General features: G+C 35.9%; 7 non-coding genes across 7 annotated transcripts; all 7 read right to left on the bottom strand.

Moving 5' to 3' along the window:
• Positions 1-13,101: 13,101 nt before the first annotated feature.
• On the bottom strand, positions 13,102-13,174 carry TRNAR-ACG. Its single transcript has one exon. It is a non-coding gene; the product is annotated as a tRNA-Arg (tRNA).
• A 272-nt stretch (positions 13,175-13,446) lies between these two features.
• Positions 13,447-13,519, bottom strand: TRNAR-ACG. The gene has a single exon. It is a non-coding gene; the product is annotated as a tRNA-Arg (tRNA).
• A 984-nt stretch (positions 13,520-14,503) lies between these two features.
• On the bottom strand, positions 14,504-14,576 carry TRNAR-ACG. The gene has a single exon. It is a non-coding gene; the product is annotated as a tRNA-Arg (tRNA).
• A 274-nt stretch (positions 14,577-14,850) lies between these two features.
• Positions 14,851-14,923, bottom strand: TRNAR-ACG. The gene has a single exon. It is a non-coding gene; the product is annotated as a tRNA-Arg (tRNA).
• Positions 14,924-15,876: 953 nt separating this feature from the next.
• Positions 15,877-15,949, bottom strand: TRNAR-ACG. Its single transcript has one exon. It is a non-coding gene; the product is annotated as a tRNA-Arg (tRNA).
• A 1,499-nt stretch (positions 15,950-17,448) lies between these two features.
• On the bottom strand, positions 17,449-17,521 carry TRNAR-ACG. The gene has a single exon. It is a non-coding gene; the product is annotated as a tRNA-Arg (tRNA).
• Positions 17,522-18,179: 658 nt separating this feature from the next.
• On the bottom strand, positions 18,180-18,252 carry TRNAR-ACG. Its single transcript has one exon. It is a non-coding gene; the product is annotated as a tRNA-Arg (tRNA).
• Between the last annotated feature and the right edge of the window lie 866 nt (positions 18,253-19,118).

Genomic DNA, 19,118 nt, shown 5'->3' with positions numbered 1-19,118 from the left:
TACCGAGAGAAAAAAAGTTTACCAAGGGTTTGCATTTAATTCAAGATCAACTATAGATAATTTAATCCTTCAGCTTGATCTTTCGAATATCTGAAGGAAATTTTATTAAAATCAGCTACAAACATCCAGGATCGGTCTGCTTCAAAGGTCATTCTAAAAATCACAATTGCAGATCAATGTCGACACCCAAGGAAACTTCAGACATTACTGCATTGAAGTGACCAAAATGATCCCCACTGGAAAGCTGGCATATACACTGATATTTGTTTTAGTTGAGTGGCCCCATGCATTATACCCATCGATGGTCTCTATTCAGGTGTCGGACAGACCAATATAATTATGATCATGATGACGAGGTTTTGAAAGTCTAAACTTTGTAACAAATATTATGACAAAACTTAGGGAGTACATACGTCTCGTCTTATAAATACATGGTTTCCTTTTAGATAGGGTTGGATTTGGGGTTTATAATTTGTTAATTGCTATGAAAATCCAAAAATAAGAGGAGTTTCCTGTTGGGAAAGTGGTTAATTAGGACATTATCTTTATTATAATTTGTATTATTCTATTTTGGACATGGCGGAATTCCGGACAATTAACCATGGCCATGGTTTCTGATGAACACCACTTGACGTTGCAAAATTAATGATGCTATACTCTCCAAGGTCGGAATAGAATATAATTGTATATAGGAATATCACAGACTGACTATTAACATGACAAGTTGTGGATCTGATCGGTTCGGATTTGCAGTAAGACCTATATGATGCTGATGATGACGACCTTAACGATGAGAGGAGGAGGAGAATGACGACGAAGATGATGAAGACGATGGTGGTGGTAACAATGACGATAATCATCGTCATGATAATGATGACGATGATGATGATTATAATCCTTTATACTAAACCCAGCTTTTCATGAACTCGTCACTTTAGTATTCCCCGAACTATTCAGTAAAAAAAAAGAAGAAGAAAGATAGACATAAACCTTTAAGGGTACGTATTTAGAATGTCTCGCCCCTAAGCAAGAGAAGCTGATAATGTCAACAGTTGGGCGAGCCTTGGTTTTGATCTGAATTTGATTGTCATTTTAAATGTTCTCCCCCGACATAAGTCATTTCCTTCAGAGCAAGTCACGGATTCATGTCTTCAAAGCCGAAACTTTAGATCAAACTTTAAGTTTGTAAAGAAATTTCGGCTTGCACCCAGGAAATAAATTTGTTATTTACAAGATCGAGCCGCGCGATATTTATTTACTAGGTGCAGGTCGAAAAAAAAAAATTCTTCAAGTTGTTGCGATCACATATTATGAACGATCATTGCGGCAAAGAGCGGGACTTTTTTAACGCAAATTCTTTCATGATTTACACATTCCTCATGATAATCTGATATTGAGTGCGCCAACAACACAAAGAGTGAATTCTTTGATATATAAGCACTATGTTCGTACATTTCGTTAGATGAAACAACTTAAAGGTGTTTTCGAAAGCATGAAGCTGGTAGTACTAGAGGTCTTAGTAATGTCATACATGAAATCACTTTTAGAGGTGTTTTTTTCGTGAAGTCTGAAATCCTTGGAACAATTGACCTTGTCTTTAAGATCTGCCGTTGTCCATGACATTTAAATGTTATGTCGTTGACGTAGAAATCGTTATGAATGCCTCTCCATCCTTTCACCTGTTTGTCATACATGTCACTTATCGTGTCTCTTGGCTCGGGGTATGCTCTCTCTCTCTCTCTCTCTCTCTCTCTCTCTCTCTCTCTCTCTCTCTCTCCTCATAGATTCTTTATGATCATGACCTTGGTGATGAAAGATTGGATTTAGAGCCAAGATGTTATAAAGCAAGTCATGTTTCTGAATGTTATGGCATGTGAGTCTTCAACGCTCTTGAGATTCTGGAACACGGCGATGACTCATGATGCTAATTATGCGATGGCGTAGCGTGCGACCCTCATGAATCAGGGAGGGGGTCTTATGTTGATAAACTATGGATAAGTTGGAGGAGTTCCTGTCACCTTCTCCCCCACACCCTCTCCATCTCTTATTCTCACTTTATCTCCTCCTTTTGTGTGTGTGTGTGTGTGTGTGCGTGCGTGTGTGTGTGTGTGTGTGTGTGGGGGGGTTGTCAATTGATAGGCACGGAGTCCTACTTTTACGCCCATCATAATACTTAACATAATTTCTCTCCCAACTGTACTTTGGATTTAAATGTTTAAAATTGATTTGATTTGATTTGATTTATTGGTTTCTGCATCTTTTTTTCTTTTTTTCATCATACATTTTCATGAACATAATATGGCTTGATACAATATTTCAAGTGTATATAATTATAAACGATATTAAACAAATATATTGAATTTAAACATATACATTGAATGCATAATTAACATACATTAGATGAAGGAGGGCTACAGAAATAAGCAAAGTAGCTTGACGTGCCGGCAGCCCTCAACTTAGATACAACAATACAAAATAAAAATAAAAAAGAGTGACTTGCAGAAAAGAAAAGGAAAGGGGAGAGAAGGAGGAGGAGGAGGAGCGTTGGTAATAATACAATAAATCTCATACATCTGCTGATTGAATGCAAGCTCATATTTTATAAAAGGAGGATTTTATCAAATTGTTGTTCCAAAATCATACAATATGCAATGAAAAGTGCTTTAGTTTCATTTTTGTTTGCGGTATTTATGGAAAGACAACACACGAGAGTAAATATTCAAAGTGCCATTATAATCAACTCATTTGATTGTGGGCATCAATGAAAGGACAGAACAATGTTAATTTCTTAATTGATCTCTTTAGTCAGAGTTTAAGATCATTCAGCCAAAATAAGATATTATGATTATAAAAAGGATCCATGTAGGTTTAGTTGTAATATTTGAGATATTTCAAGAAACATAAAGCTATATAAAACCCATCTCTCATGGACTATATTGGAAATAACTGGAATTAAACTTAAATGATCAAAGAGAATGTTGGTTTTTGGGTTAGCAAGAGCAACCTCAAACTCCGAGAAAGAAAAACAAAGACAGTAAATAATTCAAAGTGCCATTATAATCAACTCATTTGATTGTGGGCATCACTGAAAAGACAGGACAAGATAATTATGTTCATTTCTTAATTGATCTTTTTGGTCAGAATTTAAGATCATTCGGCCAAATTAAGATATGATTATAAAAAGGATCCATATAGGTTTAGTGGTAAAATTTGAGATATTTCACTACACATAGTTATATAAAAACCCATCTCTCATGGACTATATTGGGAATAGCTGGAATAAAACTCATATTTAGGCCTAAGGAAAACGACCAAGAGATATGGCTCTGGTTTTTGGTTAGCAAGGGCAACCTCAAACTCCGAAAGAAAAAAAAAAACTTGTTTGAACTTCAAGTTCCTGTCCCTCCAACAAAATGTGTAATCTGATTGTTTCAGTATCACATTCCGTTGGGTTTGGCGCTTCCTCTCCACCAAAATAACCACATCTCCCCCGTCAATGAGCATGGGGAAAAAATCATTTGTTTGGCTCCTAAATAGGCCTGAAAATTGCCACGATTTTAGTCGCTGAAATCAACTTTATCGAAGCTCGCTGTCGGAACTAGCCGATTTCCTGTTTTGAGCGGCGCGTGTCCCCGAGCGTTCCCCTTGAGATCGAGGATAGGATGGTGTCCGATGAGGATAGCCACACATCGTGGTGCTTCCAACCCCAGATGGTACCTATACCATCAGGCATGAAATATATTAATATTGAGATCATAATTGTTATTCTAATCTATACCATTCTAGATACATTGCTATCGATTATTTAGAGAGAGAGTTAGTATCCTATTTTTTAAACAGTCATGTGAACTTAATGTAGAACTAAAAGAAGGATAATGAGAGGAATCTTAGTAATAATTCAAGCCGTTGGGCGTCAATCGTCAAGATGGGCGGGGGGGGGGGGGGTGGGGGCGGGCGGGGTAGTCTGTACTGTTGTCAGTTGTAGGATTTACCGCATGATATAGAATCTGTCCCTCAAGTTTATGACCAGTTGCAGTTGTGGTTGCATGTGTTTGAGCAGCCCATTGCAGTTTTAAACCGGGACACTGACAAAGGAGAACATTACTTTCTTTTAATGTGCCCATCTCTTTTTTGTGTGTTTGGGGGGGGGGGGGGATAGACTTCACAATTGTATATTTTTAAATTATTGTTTAAAGGGAGTCCTTCTGAAACACTGAAAAGTGTTAAAGATAGTCAGCGAGATGTATATCTCCCTGGAAAACAATGACATTATTATGGGACCTGGATATTTCTGCCTCTCTATTTTTATTTTATATATATATATTTTTTTTAAATTTTTATTTATTTATTATTATTATTATTATTATTATTTATTTTTTTTGGGGGGGGGGGGGCGGGGGTTTGGGGAGGGGATGGAAGCTAGCACGACACCTCATCCCCAAAACACTAATGGGCTGTCGCCTAAGCTTCAAGCATGACGGGCCTAGGATGACGGGATGTTATCTATGACGCATTCTGCCGCCATAGCTTCTCATGTGTATGTCTGATTTAATTTCAGAAATTGAGATCTTAGGAGCGGTATATTGATATAAGATCAAATCATTGTCGATAGCCCGTAACTATCATCATCCAGCACCAAACTACTCTGGTTACTACAACATCATTATGATGTTTTAACTTCAAAAGCTTTCAATCTGCTTTTCGTGAAATGATTTTAAACCAATGACCGGTGACTTATACCCCTCCCCCGTTTTTCCTTTGTGCATATTTTGATGTTGTTATGTATGGACTATCAAAATAATCTAATTAATAGAAGAGGTGAAAATTGTGTAGCTTCTTTGACATACAGATGGAGAGACATGCAGAATCACACATCAAGAATAATTCTCATATTCTTTTCTACTCATCTATACCTTCCTACTTCTGTCATTCAAACATTTTCAAAATTGTAGTATGACTAACATTTCTATATATTCCAATTTCATATTCCAACTATTATACATCTTCTAACCCAGGAAGTGGAAGATCCGTTTCCAGTGGCAGCTTGAGTGAGAATATGAAGAGCTCGCACTTTTGGAAGACTGCTTACGTTCATGATATGTCATCAACAATATCATCAGCAGTAATTCGGTAATCATAAGAACCTGTACCCCGGGGCGATAGTCTACACGCCTATGGGATGGCGAACCTAACCACAAGCCTTTCCTCCATCACTTCCAATAAAAACTTTAACATGATATATTTTTGTAAAACGCTCACAATCTTAAAGATACTATGTCCTTTTTCCAGCCAACCTCAAATTCTGTAGAACTTTGCAGGAATTATGAATATGTCATGTATGTCCTATCTGTGAAATTTAACCGTTAGCAGTGTCCTAATATTCAAATTATGCAAGGAAACCCGTTTATTTGCTAGACTTCACTGTTAGACACCTTTGTCAATATTGAGTGACTGACTGGCTTTTTTCTTCTTTGGTATAATAACATATATAAAATGAGCTGTAAAGGATTTGTCTACATCAATAACCCACCTCTTGTAATGGCCAAAATTAAACTGATTGAAACTTTGCGCAGCATAAAACGTACGACCATGCGGTACAATGGTCTGAAAACCAAGACTATTACTTATTGGCTCTATAGCTCCTAAGTTGATTTGACAACTAATAGTCGTTATTTTCCCACTTAAAGACATTTTCAAGCCCCTTTTGTTTAAGGGGAGTTCTAAATTAGTATTATCTTTCAAATGCCATTGGAATTTAACCTTTTCATATTTTGGCCTGCAAATGGGACATAGTACCTTTAAACTGATTAAACTTCAGTGCCTGTTTCGTATCGAAAATTATGTTTGCACTCTATAGGAACTTGTCGAAACTAATTACGTAGTATTCATTCTAGTCTACACTTTTATAATTAGATTAACAAAACTACATTTGAAAACATGAGTTAGATCGTTCAAAAACAAGAAATAGTATCCAACTCAAGACTTATGTCAAGACAAGATATTAGTAAATTTGCCGTTTTTTAAAGATTATATTTGTAGAATTACATGTTTTAATCAAGTTAAGCAATTATTATGCTGTTGTGATTATTCACAGTCCTGGAAAAGAACTAAAGTTGAACTCTGCAAGGCCCTTTTCATCTTAATATTTTCCTCCTCTCTATATAGGTCTCCCAGCTGAGCGCCTTCTCCATTGAGTTGTTCAGTCGAACTTTACGTCACATGCCGTCTGAATATAAAAACAGTGCATGTGTCTGTAATTTTGTAATACATTCGTACAACTAATTGATCTTTTGATCATAGATTTATGTTAAAAAAGTGTGTAAAACTGTTCGAAGACAGGTATAAATAATAATCAAAGCAGTGCATCTAAATACTCTCGGCTCTCTCTCTCTCTCTCTCTAAAATTCAAGTCAAGAGGGAAAATATACTCTCTTTAAACAAAAAGTCGCTTGTATTTGCGAGAGGTAATGCTTTGATCCTTAGATGAACGTGATATTCAGTCTACTCTTCCCCCCCCCCCCTCTCTCTCTCTCTCTCTCTCTCTCTCTCTCTCTCTCTCTCTCTCTCTCATTCCTCACTAACTCTCTTTCGTTTTTTATTCCCCAATCTTTCTCTCCAGTTTTCAACAATTTCCACGTAATTTACCCTTATTTCCACTATCATTTCACACATTAATTTGGAGTGTTCAATTTAGATATTATTGGTAATTTAGTAAAAGAGAAACGCCAATTATTCGAAATTTCCTGATTAAATAGACATTTCGGAAGAAACTGAGTATATTAAATCATGAAACAATACTGAAAAACACCCATGCTTTTAATACCGTATTATAATTTACAAAACGTCTACTTTGTGATGGTGATTGTATTGTGCATATTCTATATTAAATCATTATATCAAATATGGTCTTATAATGTTTAATTACGCGCGAGAAATGTCCATCTACACCGTTCATGAATAGCACACCCATCCCCCTCTTTTAGCGTTTCTTCCTATCTCCATCTCGGCTTCAGTGTTGTCAACCGACAATTTTTTATTTGTTTACGATGGTTGTCATGGCAGCTAAGCATTTTTTGATGCCGCTTCTTCTAACAGAAAAGGTCATCCTGTTATGTTATGTCCAGTTGACATCACGGTGCCATTGAGTTTCTCACCAAGTTTCATGTCTCCCATGAGTGTTATACGCATTATGATTGCACTCTTTCGATCTATTGACCGTGAACTAGTCTTAAGAATACCCTGGGGATTTCCTCCTGTAGCAACTCAAAAACTGAATTGAATATTGCGAGTGTATAATATGAAAGCGATTTGTGGCGTATTTCTGACTGCAAATTCAACGTACTCCAAGCCAGGAGAATATACAATGGTGTGATGCGAAGTGACGGTTTCTTTTCTTTTGTTGTTGCATTTCATTTTCTTGTATTCATTTTAATTGATATATTCCTTAGCGTCCCTGTAGAAATGAAATTGAATAAAAGATCAATACATGTCTTAAATACGTATCTGATAGTTAGAAAATTGTCCCTTTCATATGGGATAGTGATACGAGCAAAACATTCAAAACACGTCGATTGTTAAAGGGTTTGCAAAAAGAAGTACTTTACACGATTGATTCACATTCGAAGACAAATAATGGTACCAACTGTCTCAAAAGTACTTCCCACTTACGAGTATACTTTATGTTTGATTACATTTTCAAAAGGGGTCAACGTCAACGTTCAACCAAAATGTTACCTCTGAGGATCGAGGCAAAATGCCGTTTGGAAAACGATGTTAATCTCTCAATGTTACTAATATAACTTGCACGTGATACTGTGGGAGTAAATGACGTCGCTGGTAGCGGAACTTTTCAATTTAGGTCAGTGATACCATCAAACTCCCTAGAGGAAACTCATGCAAGAAATACAACATCGTCAACACCAACAACAATCATTACCTAGTAATTACCTATTAAGGTCACGGAACATGAGTATGTGTATGCAATAAGAATAACTAGGCCGATTTTATTATTTTCTGTAACATGTAGTATACAAGCATGAACATTATAGGGTAGAAGGGGATTTAGGCCATCGAGGATATCAAAATCATTAAAGGCAACTCATGCAAGAATAACAACATCGCCAACATCAACAACAACATAATTACTTAATATATTAAGGTCATGGAAGATGAGCATGTGTATCTAATAAGAATAGGTTTAAGAAGATGTAGGCTTCCATTAGTTTTCTATTAATGTAAAAATACGAGCGGATGTTACAATTGAAGTTATCATAATATTTAAAGGCAACTGAGGCAAGAATAACAACATCGTCGACATCAACAACAACAACATTATTTATTAAGGTCACGAAACATGATCATGATTGTGTGCTCATGAGGAGGTACGGGTCAACTTCAAATAATTTCTTCTTCAACAATGAGAAAAAAAGCAAACGCTATGATAATTATATACGAGGATTTAGGTCATTGATCTAACTCTTTAGATGAAATTAACTTAAATAAGAATCCCAACGTGACCATCAACAGCAATATCATCACTCATTAAGTTCATCGTGCATGGCCTTGTTTATGCAAAAAAGGGTTGAAGTGGACGTCGATCGACATTGCTTTCTCATTTGACAGAGGAAGAAAAAACACAAGCAAACATTTTATAGAAGAGAATTCAACAGCGTTTTTCAATTACATCAGAGGATAATCGTTTCAGGTAAAAAAATTATTTGACTATCTGTTTGTTACTTAACATTTATTTTTAAAGTGTTTAAACTTTAACTTAATAGATACAAATTTACTTTACATGGTTTTTTGTATTTTTGTTCTTATTGTCATCAATGTTGTTTTAACGTTTGGCCACAACTAGTTTTTGTTCTGCGTTTGTTAGGAGTGTTTCGCCAACCATTAACCGGAAATGTAATACCACTGATGTAATAAACAGGAATGTATGATAGGAATATGAAAGCTGGTAAGAAACCTACGGCATTTACTATCAATATCGCCCAATTTCGATGAAACATTTCAAAAAAACATTGAAAACAGTTACGCACTTTTAAAAGAAGGTATATAACTGTAATTTGGGGAAGGTAATTTTGTTTATGCGTGATGTATCTAGGCGCTGATGGAATTATCCTTTTTGTAAATATAATTGAGTTGACATGAATCATGTGTATGGATAAATCAGCGAATTGAATCACTTCCAAGAGGAAAAGACTTGGGAATTTGATTGCCAATCAATAACTTCCGATAAGGGATGGAGCCAAGGAAACGTCATGCTGCTTTATTGTTAAATGACATTATCTCATACCATATAGATGTCTTTATCGATTCAACTGACGCTAAAACGTCTACTTTCCAAGCGAAATTCATTTTCATTCACCCCCTAACCGTAGTTATACTACACAGTCCCATGGAAATTCTATATAATATTTTTTTCCTAAAAGGGTAATTAATTTTTCTCTTCCATCGTGTTCTATATCTTATCAATGCATACCAATCAAATATATATATGAATAACTAAGTATACTTATGATGCTCTGAAATGTTGTGATGTTCGGGTATTTCACGTTCAGTATTATCACTTCGGTGAAAATTTGTATCCAACCGCGTGAAAAGGTACACTTATTTTATATAGCTATGGATCATCATATCTTCTAAAATTATAAAATCACACGACAAAACTTTAAAGTGTTTTCCAAGTCATGATGATACCGTTGTCTCATAATGCTGCGCTATCATGCAACACATGTTATAGAACGAATATAATATCATAATGTTTACACGATTTGAAATAAATATTGAATTCAAGTAAACTTTAAAGCCCCTCTATAAATGTTGGGAGCCCCCCAAATTTGATGGCAAAATTTCACTTAAACAATATAATCATGTGAAAGAGGATGTCACTTAAGACACATCTGCAAGGATTTTCAAAACAAATGTGTTTGAAGTCGAATATTGATGAAAGAATACACAATTTAGGTTTTCTACGTACGTCATGTATTATTTTTTTCAATATATTTGTCTGCGAACACTTTTTTAGGGGGAGGGGGTCTATGCATAAGTGTGTCTTAAATGACATTCTCTTTCACATTATGATACAATTTAAGTTAGATTTGGCCGTCAAATTTGTTTGCGAATTGGGACACCCAGGCACTTTAGAGGGGCTTTGAATAAAGTTCAGTTCAGTCCACGAGAGGGGGGGGGGGGGGGGGGGACCTCACACGAAAATTCTGGGATTTTATTAGACGTGTCGTGAAGTGAGATATGCTTCGTTATTGAACAGTTGGACGCATCTTAACAAAATATGATCCACTTACCCCCCTGCTGATAATTTTATGATCCCTTGAGAAATATCATCTTTAGAAGACGAGTAGATCTCAACTGCTTGTTTTCGCTGCTTCACAATTTTGTCAATGATTGTACATCGTGATATAAGAGAGCATTTTGCAAGAATATTCTTCTCATCATGAAGTTAATAACCCCTTATATACAGCTCCTGTTACAACTTATACTATTTAGATTTATTTCTGTTTTTATTACTTCTTCTACTACTACTACTACTACTACTACTACTACTACTACTACTACTACTACTATTACTACTACTACTACTACTACTACTACTACTACTACTATTACTTCTACTACTACTACTACTACTACTACTACTACTACTATTACTACTACTACTACTACTCCTACTATTACTTCTACTACTACTACTACTACTACTACTACTACTTCTACTACTACTACTACGACTATACTATTTTAGTTTGACTACTACTACTACTACTACTACTACTACTACTACTACCTCTACTACGACTAATACTATACAACGACGACCAAAGACTACTGCTATTTCTACCACCACTACATCTACTACAACTTTTTTGGAGAGAGCCTTTTTAGAAACGCCTGTATAAAGCGCCCTATAAATGTAATTATTATTATTATTAACAATGCGGATTTGTGCGACCTCATACACATTATAAATAAGACAGTTTTAAACTTGTTATTTTGGCGCAAGCAATAATTCTCACTACTTCAATTAAAAGAGAAAAACACAAGCTTTGAATGACCCCGAACAATGATGTGCTGAGACAGATGCTTTGATATGACATGATCAGATTGGGATCCCGCAGGGAAAGAAAGTAGCTCAATTAATGTGAACCGAAGGAAATTTCCGAGAACATCTATATCAATAACCTTGAAGTATTTCAAAAGTGAAGAATAATTTCAACCCACACGCATCACTTACTGTCGTAATCATCTTTATTCTTCTTCAATAAGTCAAATTATACATCAATGTATTGATTGAAATATTGTCTTATCACATTTTGATAAATAGATTATTGCCTCCAAATCATCAATGGGTTTATTTCGCTACAATGTACTTTAGGGTTCCTAAAAGCATCTGATCAAGAAAAATACATTTCGGCCATGAATTTTAAACCGATGCCCGAATGATTTCCTTGATTCTGAGAAATTCTTTTAATTTCTTCATCTAGCATAACTCATTATAGTTCGCCTATGATGATATCCTATTGGTTTCATAGTCTTTCCGTATCTATTAAAATCAATTCTCATGCATCTTCTTTAATACACATTATACTAATAACTGTTTTATATAGCGCTATATCCGCTTCAAAACAAATAAAAGCGATTTACATAAAATATTAATAAATATATGAAAACTTAGAAACAAAATAAAACTCTAAGTTGTCTTCCGAACAGTTTTATTTAAGTATGGATTGATTCCAATTTTGTAACCACTTGTAATGGTGTGTAGCTGTAGCTTAGACTGTTACCACGGTAATGTTTCGAGTTGGGGGATTTAGAAGCGGGTTGATTCAATAGTTCCTTATTATCGATTTTAGACGATCGAAAACGATAGCTGATACAATTATAGCTGATTTAAATAGACCTTTTTAATGAATATTTAGTCAATCCGTTGGAGCAAATTCGTTGGATCAGTTATCAGATTATCGGGTCTTGACTGAGGCTATGGGATGGATCCATGATTTTGTTCATGGAGTCCTTACCATTCAATATGGGCCCGTATCTCAGCTCGCCATGTGATAGGTATTTGTGTACAGGCGCGTACGCAGGATTTTTTTCAAGGGGGGGGGGGGGGGGGGGGGGTTTAACATTTTTAAATCAGCCCGAAAATTTCGCAACGACTCAGCCGGCCGATGAATAAGCGGGGGGGGGGGGGGGGGGGTAAGGTCACCTTTTTTAGGTCAGCCATAGGAATTTTTAAATTTTTTTAAATTTTTTTATTATTAAAAAAAACACACAAAAAAACACAAAAACAAAGGGGGGGGGGGTTTGGGTTTTATTTAGGGGGGTTTATACACATAAAAATACCAAGGGGGGGGGGGGGTTTAACCCCCCAAACACCCCCCCCCCCCTGCGTACGCGCCTGTTTGTGTATTATATCTAGCTAAAACTATATCAGGAATACATTTTTCTGATTTATAAAAGAAAATTGAGCTGTACCTATAAGCGTATGTCACCATAAGATAGTAAGCCCATTCGATTTTCTTTTGTCCAGCTGCATGGCAATCTTTTGGCCTCGTTCCGATCAAATTTCCGTTCTCAATCTTTTTAAATGATGGGGTAAGAGGACACTTTTTATTCTTTTTTGGGGGGTCTCGGAATTTGAAAAATTGACATTTTGGTCCGTTGGGGGGGGGGGGGGGTAAGGTCAGCTTTTTTAGGTCAGCCATGGGAATATTTTTTTTTAATTTTTTAAAAAAAATAAATAAAAAACAAAAATAAAACCAAAACAAATCCAAAGGGGGGGAGGGGTTTAGGGGATTAAGGGGGGGGGGGGGGTTTACACACAAAAAAATACCAAAGGGGGGGTTTTATCCCCCCAACCCCCCCCCCCCCCCCCCCCCCCCCTGTGTACGCGCCTGTCTCTCCCAATGTCTCACACTCTGCCTCAGTTCTGTAAATCGCACTTTCTCATTCAAGAAATAACAAAAATGTAATGATAATTTACTAATTTGGGTATTTTTTCTTCATAAGCTAATGCAAAAATGAAAAGGGGCAACTTGTATTGAACCAAGCCAATGGCACGCAGAAGGGAGGGGAAAAATTCGACCCTGCCAGGACTCGAACCTGGAATCCCCTGATTCGTAGTCAGATGCCTTATCCATTGGGCCACAGGGCCGCTGAGATATACATTGGAACTTGCTTATCTAGGATCTGGTATCATTATGAATATTAAGATTACATTGCATATCTAAGAGAATGTAATATTTCATATTTTTGATGAACCAAATATTCCGAGAACTTCACGAGGCAAATAACCTATGCTCGCTACAAGTTTGTAAACAAACAACAACCAACAAACAAACAAATTAGACAAAAATAATGTTACCGTGCAGACATAAGGTTGCGATTTAATGATGTTTAAATAAAATAAAAAAAATGTGAAAAATTCGACCTTGCCAGGACTCGAACCTGGAATCCCCTGATTCGTAGTCAGATGCCTTATCCATTGGGCCACAATGCCGCTACGAGGAAAATGTACAATTTTATCATGGAGTCAATTTTAACAGTGGTCATATATGAAATCGAACATTTTGTTTATACTTTATGTCTACAAGTGATATTGTTTATACTTTTTATAATTTTCATCTTATTGCATTAAAAGACAAAGAAGTATTTTAGTGGTAATGAAATAAATAAGTGGCACATATGTTATTAATTAACTATTATTGTCATGCTACGAAAATGTAGAGTTTTTAAACATAAATGGCAAACGTTTTACTCTCCTCATCATTAAATAATTATTGTTTGACATAAATAAACGTCATGCAAAAGTCCGAAAAAACTTCATCATCAACTAAATAACGATGGCATGCTCCTCGCGTTTTGCATAGTTCATGAATGATTCTTTTAAATACTTCAAAATGTCATTAGTATATTAATATTCTCTTTTTGCGGAATATTTAAATAGTGATATTGTAGGGGAACATTGTATTTTGTGCAGGCTAAGAAAACATTTTCTCTACAACATGTACAACATGATGGGACCTAATCATCAAAAAGGAATTAATGATTAACCGCATTAATTGTAATTATAGTATTACTTTGCTACCATATGTCGTGTATAAACAGATAGATGTCGTTTAAGAGATATGAATAATGCCCAACGACTCATGTAATGCTACAAGGACATTCTTATTACTGTTTATAGCTCATCAACGTTCATATCAAACCTTCATGGTAATACACTAGCGTAAATATACGACGACGTATAGATATCCTTGTGACATTAAAAGTCAAAATTTGAAGGCAAGTTTCATACACAGTTTGTCAGTCTGATCTCCATTGTCAGTCTGATATGTCTGTCAATAAATCAAATTGATTATAATTGTGAATGCGAGAAAATTACTTTGTTGTCACTTCGTGGTAATAGGAATTGCAGAAAAGGAGAAAGACAATATTGTAACATACAGACAAACTGATCTAATACACTGAAAACAAAAAAATTCGACCCTGCCAGGACTCGAACCTGGAATCCCCTGATTCGTAGTCAGATGCCTTATCCATTGGGCCACAGGGCCGCTGAGATATACATTGGAACTTGCTTATCTAGGATCTGGTATCATTATGAATATTAAGATTACATTGCATATCTAAGAGAATGTAATATTTCATATTTTTGATGAACCAAAATTAATATTCCGAGAACTTCACGAGGCAAATAACCTATGCTCGCTACAAGTTTGTAAACAACAACAATCAACAAACAAACAAATTAGACAAAAATAATGTTACCGTGCAGACATAAGGTTGCGATTTAATGATGTTTAAATAAAAAAAAAAAAGTGAAAAATTCGACCTTGCCAGGACTCGAACCTGGAATCCCCTGATTCGTAGTCAGATGCCTTATCCATTGGGCCACAAGGCCGCTGCGATAAGGATGTACAATAATGTATCATGGAGTCAATTTTAACAGTGGTCATATGAAATCGAACATTTTGTTTATACTTTTATGTCTACAAATGATATTGCTTATACTTTTTATAATTTTCATCTTATTGCATTAGAAAACGAAGAGGTATTTAGTGCTAATGAAATAAATAAGTGGCACATAATTATGTTATTAATTAACTGTTATTGTCATGCTACTAAAATTTAAAATTTTTGAACATAAATGGCAAACTTTTTACTCTCGTCTATTATTATTGTTTGACATAAATAATCGTCATGCAAAAATCCGAAAAAAAAACTATATCATCAACTAAATAACGATGGCATGCTCTTCGCGTTTTGCATAGTTCATGAATGATTCGTTTAGATACTTCAAAATGTCATTAGTATATTAATATTCTCTTTATACGGAATACTCAAATAGTGATATTGTAGGGGAACATTGTATTTTGTGTAGGCTAAGAAATACAATTTCTTTACAACATGTACAACATGATGATACCTAATCATCTAAAATGAATTAATGATTAACCGCATTAATTGTAATTATAGTATTACTTTGCTACCATCTGTCGGTTATAAACAGTTAGATGTCGTTTAAGAGATATGAATAATGCCCAATGACTCGTGTAATGCTACAAGGACATTCTTATTACTATTTATAGCTCATCAAAGTTCGTATTATTCATGGTAATACACCAGCGTAAATATACGACGACGTAAAGATTTCCTTGTGACATTAAAAATCAAAATTTGAAATCAAATTTCATACACAGTTTGATATATCTGACAATAAATCATATTGATTATAATTGTGAATGCGTGAAAAATGCTTTGTTGTCACTTCGTGGTAATAAGAATTGCAGAAAGGGAGAAAGATAATTGTAACAATCAGACAAACTAATTCAATGCACTAACAACAAAAATATTCGACCCTGCCAGGACTCGAACCTGGAATCCCCTGATTCGTAGTCAGATGCCTTATCCATTGGGCCACAGGGCCGCTGTGAGAGCAGTTGATGAGTTGAGAATCCGATTCTCGTCATCTCGTTATCTTGTCTGCATGCTACTCGAGTCAAAACATCCACGTTGCACTTGACTCAGTGCAACCAGGAAGCTGTAATGAATGGAGATCCCGTCCAAGAGGCCCCTTTGAAGTCATCCGTGGCACCGCGCGTCTTTTGTTTCCCCTACCGTAATCCCCTTAATCCCCCTCCGAAACCGTACAGCTCCCTAGTAGCACTAAGTCCTCCCTTTCCACACACAGCCCAGCCCAGCGAGCACGGCGGCTTTTGCTTTGCCGGCCCGTACTTTGGGTGAATAGTGGTGCTAACTTGACAACTTCTAGCCCTAAATCAATAAATGCGCAAACATATAACACAATTTCATTTAGTTCTTTAGGAAGATAAACCTTTGGACTACCTTCCTAGCTATGTACAAATTTCGGAAATTTTCGGAAAATGTCAATAATTAGATGAGAAAAGCATGATGATGAAAATCTTTCATTCGTTCTAACTCATGATTTCCTTGGTCGATTTCGCTGGTTAAAATGGCCATGTCTTCAGTAGAGCTATCCGAGAACGGAAAACTCATTTGATGACTAATAGAAAGTTGCATTGGTCATATGTTGTGAATTCTGCATTTTATATGTTATAGCTAAATACATCTTCCCTGAACATGACTTAATTTGTCGGTGCCACGCATGGCTTCAAAGCCCGATGCTTGCATATTTTTGCAAAAGAGTGAATAGAGAACTTAGGGAAGCAGATGGCGTTGCGTAACATTTCGTACTATTTGGAATGCCAGAGAGGGACTGTGCATTGATATGGACAGCTGTTGATGGAAATGATGGCTGGAGAGGGTTACATTTCTTTTTGTTAAGCCAGGTTAATCTTGAATAATTTTCCCTCGGTAAATTCTTTCGAGACGGTATCTCCATTCATTACAGCTTCCTGGTGCAACATTTCAAAGCGACTTTTCGACCGGCGCGATTTTCAAATTTTCGGGAGCAAAATTAAAAAAAAAAAAATTGGGCCCCCTCCCCTGAGAAATCCTGGATCCGCGCCTGGGTGAAACACTCCCATGATATCGTATTTAAAAAGCCGGAAGTTCATTAATTTTTAAAACACTAGGAAGATACCCCCTTTAATTTTTCATTTAGTACTTATTTTACTTAGTTCTTTGTGGAATAGAAGAAACAAAATTACGGTTATTCTGAAAAAAAGGACACACCCACAAATAATAGAAGAAAAACTAACAAAAACAAAACGAGACAAAGTACAAAAGTAATCATTGATATTTCTATAAGTGTGACTCCAATAAAATGTCATTCTCTCTATTTTCAGTCTGATCTGTCGCGAAATAAATTAAAATTGATATTAATTGTGAATGTGAAGAAAAAAATCTTTGTTCCCATTTAGTGGTAATAAGAATTGCAGAAAAGGAGAAAGTCAATTGTAACAATCAGACGAACTGATGTAATACACTAACAACAAAAATATTCGACCCTGCCAGGACTCGAACCTGGAATCCCCTGATTCGTAGTCAGATGCCTTATCCATTGGGCCACAGGGCCGCTGTGAGAATAGATAAAGGAGTGAGCAACCGATTCTCGTCGTCGTTATCTTGTCTGCAGATGATACTCGAGTCAAAACATCCACGTTACACTTTCAAGGTTGCTTTTCTTTATGTTTGTTGGGGAGGTGGAGTCTTCGGATTTAAAATTGATTTTAGGATCGCAATCAAGTTTAGCATACTTGGAGGCTGTTTCATCATGATCAAATCGAGTTTATGATTAATTCAAAGTTTTGATGAAACACCCCATGATATTGAACTTAATCAGAGGGAAATTCATTATGACGACACAATGAAGCCACCTTTTAACTTTTCATTTAGTAGCTATGTTTCATTTTCTAAACAAGTTCTTTTTGGATTAAAACAAAAAAAAACTGCTATTCTGTCAAAGAGGAAACACCATAAAAAATAGAAAAAAACAAAACAAAACAAAGTACCAATCTAACTGTTGATATTTCTATAAGTGTGACTCTTATAAAACTCCATCTCTCCAATGTCAGTCTGATCAGTCTGAAAATAAATCACATTGATTATAATTGTGAATGCGATTAAAAAAAAACACTTTGTGAATACATGACAGTACGAATCACAGAAAAGAAGAAATTAAATTGTAACAATCAGACAAACTGATTTAATACACTCACAAAAACAAAAATATTCGACCCTGCCAGGACTCGAACCTGGAATCCCCTGATTCGTAGTCAGATGCCTTATCCATTGGGCCACAGGGCCGCTGTGATAGCAGATGAAGAATTGAGAATCCGATTCTCGTCATCGTTATCTTGTCTGCATGATACTCGAGTCAAAACATCCACGTTGCACTTGTGCAACATTTCAAAGTGGCTTTACTCTTTGTTTATTCGTTGGGGAGACTTCGGTCTGATTTTGTATTTAGAAATTGGGAAAAAGTTCATTAATTTGGACTTCATGACGAAGTCACTTTCATTTTTACTTTAGGTATTTGTTCCTCTAACAATTACAACAACAACAAATAAATAAATAAATATACAAAAGAAATCAAAACGATTAGGAGATGATATTGCAGGTGTGACTCCAAAAAACAATCTCCTTTGCTCTTTCTCTCCCTCGTCATAGTCTGATCTGTCTGAAAATAAATCTAATTAATTGTGCTTGTTGGCTCCCATGAAAAGTCCTGATTTGGCATCTAATCTACTCCGACGGATGTTGTTACCCCTCCCACTCCCCTCTTCCATGTATCTGTTAAAGACATTAACATTGACCTCAGAAACGTCTGTACCATGAACTTCAATTGACGAATAAAATTGAGATTTTGGAGAGGAAAACGTATCTGTCAGATATCACGCTTTCTGTGCCAATTATTGATGGAATCGGGAGATACAGAGGGCAATTCACATATGATTTAACAGAGTTTGCCCAACGCAGTTGCTAGAGCAATAAGATGCATCTTATTTTGTTGTCTGCTTGCCCGGTAAAGCAACATCCGCGATATGTTGCTCACTGAAAACTAACTGGCCAATCTTTGTGTGACATGACGCTGATTTTTCAAATGTTTTCCCGATATTATCATACCAAGTTTAGCTTTCATCATTTTGGAGCCTTCTTTTAACTCAGTGCAC

This window comes from Strongylocentrotus purpuratus, unplaced genomic scaffold (assembly GCF_000002235.5).
Source record: "Strongylocentrotus purpuratus isolate Spur 01 unplaced genomic scaffold, Spur_5.0 spur5_scaffold_6, whole genome shotgun sequence".
In the NCBI taxonomy this organism is placed as follows: Eukaryota; Metazoa; Echinodermata; class Echinoidea; order Camarodonta; family Strongylocentrotidae; genus Strongylocentrotus; species Strongylocentrotus purpuratus.
This window is presented reverse-complemented; position numbering and strand designations above follow the sequence as displayed.